The 1,986-nt window shown below is 49.7% G+C and overlaps 1 long non-coding RNA gene across 1 annotated transcript; it reads right to left on the bottom strand.

Moving 5' to 3' along the window:
• Window positions 1–428: 428 nt before the first annotated feature.
• LOC139703238 (uncharacterized) lies at window positions 429–1,624 on the bottom strand. Its single transcript, XR_011705641.1, has 2 exons — window positions 882–1,624; window positions 429–739 (listed from the first exon to the last, which is right to left on the bottom strand). It is a non-coding gene; the product is annotated as an uncharacterized lncRNA (long non-coding RNA).
• Between the last annotated feature and the right edge of the window lie 362 nt (window positions 1,625–1,986).

Here is a 1,986-nt window from a genome sequence, read left to right as displayed (position 1 = left end):
GACACTGTCATTGACATTAGGGTAAAATTTTTAGTCCTCTGAAAAGTGTTTACTTTCTTCTAGCATAGGATTGGATGCAAAAAAAACATCTTTAAGTTGAGCGAGAGGTAATAGACTTGTCTGCATTTCCAGTGGGGGTGGCCCCATCATCCCACATACCTCACCTCAGCTAGGTCCTAGCAATCTGTACCCTGATGTTGCTAACCTACACCTGCAAAATAGCCCTCCTTCCTGGTAAACCTGTGTGGAGGAAATGACGCTTCAGTGCTCAGCGCCCATCTGTCCTCATGCTCCACGTCTGGTTCTGTGGCCCTGTTGGAAGACCCACAGCCCCAAAGGACCCACCTCCCTCTTCCCACACACCAACCTCCCCTTGCTCCTCTGTCCCCCACCGTCAGAGGACACACACACACACACACACACACACACGCCAGAGAAGCTGATTTTATTTTCACAATCTCTGTGGCCAGACCTGTGGAGGCTTCAGGGAAGGTTCTGAGGTCTCAGGCCTCGCTGGTGTTACAGGTCCTCACTGCAGCGACCTCAGCAGCTACTTTCCAGGCTCTGGTCGTCCCCCTCAGGCTCGACGGTGGACCTTCTTCCTCAGCGGGAGACGGCGGCTGCCTCGGGTTGCTCCTCTCTTATTGCTGTCAGCTGCGGTGGTCCGAGCTCTGGCAGCTTCTTTGTTCCTACAACGCCCTCGAAGGGGCTTTCTAGACTTTCTTGTCATCTTTCGGCCCTGGAAGGACAACAAGGAGATCACAGAGGGGCACTGGTTTGGGGGCAGACGTGGAGGAGGGTGGCAACAGGGGCTTTGTGCAGGGGGAGGTAGGGAGGGCAGTCCAGGGGCAGAAGAGCAGGACTTGGGTGGCTCAGCTCACCTTGCTTTTCTTGTACTTGGTTCGATGATGTATGCACGTCTTCTTTTGGCCCGCTTTGCTGCCAGAGTTGGATTTTGCACAGTGGGGAATGGATGCCATGGGTCTCCTGCCCATGTTTCTGGACCAGCACCTCCAGGTAGTCTGTCCAGGCCGCTGAGCTCCCTCTATTTATGGTCCCCAGGACAACAGGTGGCCACACCCTTGGGCTTTGTTGGCTCAGCAAGTCCCACCCCAGGCCACACCCCTAAGCCTGCCGAGGAGGGGGAAGGGCTGAGACATCACAAAGCATCCCCATCTGTCAGGTCCATAGGGAAGGGGCCCGTGACCTGGAGGCCAGGAGAGTCAGTCTGGTTGGAGAACGGAAGGATATGCCCAGCCCCCTGGAGAGGTTTCCCAAACTGATGCAGGATGCCTCCTCATGTCCCCACGCTCAATTGTGGTGCATCACAAGGCCCAGAGAGGGCGTTTCCTTCACACCTCTCCACAGACACCCCCTGCAATGGTCCAATCTCTTTTGTTGGCCACCAGCACCTAGTTCAGGTCTGTCGCACCTGAAAGCACTCTGTGTTTAAGACACACCTTGAAGTCTGGTTACTTCCCTTGGTTTGAGGAGCTCACAGTCGAGATTTTGTCCCTGAATGCAAGGGATGGGATGCTAGAGTTTGCCACAGGCCACAGTGGCTATATGAGACAAGATAGATTTCAGAGGAAGGAAAAGGATTAAAGATAAAGAAGTCATTTCATATTAAAACTATCAATTAAAAAATAATAAAAATTCTTGATTTAATGTCACTAATCACAAAGCTTCAAAGTACATGAGACAAAAAATGTAATAACTACAAGGAGAAATATAACTACGAGTCCACACTCACAGAGATTTGAGTACCCTTCTCTCAGTAAGTGGAAAACCAAGTAGACAGAAAACCAGCAAAGACTCACAAAATTTAAACTACACCATCAATTGACATAATTGACATTTATGGCCTAATCACAATAACATTAGAATTTACACTCCAATCAGATATTGGATATTTATCAAGATAGATAATATTCTGGATCATAAATCAACTCTCAATAATTTAGAAAGGTGTTAGTGATGCAGAGT

The sequence above is a fragment of the Marmota flaviventris genome, chromosome X, assembly GCF_047511675.1.
Source record: "Marmota flaviventris isolate mMarFla1 chromosome X, mMarFla1.hap1, whole genome shotgun sequence".
NCBI lineage: Eukaryota > Metazoa > Chordata > Mammalia > Rodentia > Sciuridae > Marmota > Marmota flaviventris.
Note: the sequence above shows the minus strand (reverse complement) of the source record. Positions and strands in the feature narration are given on the sequence as shown.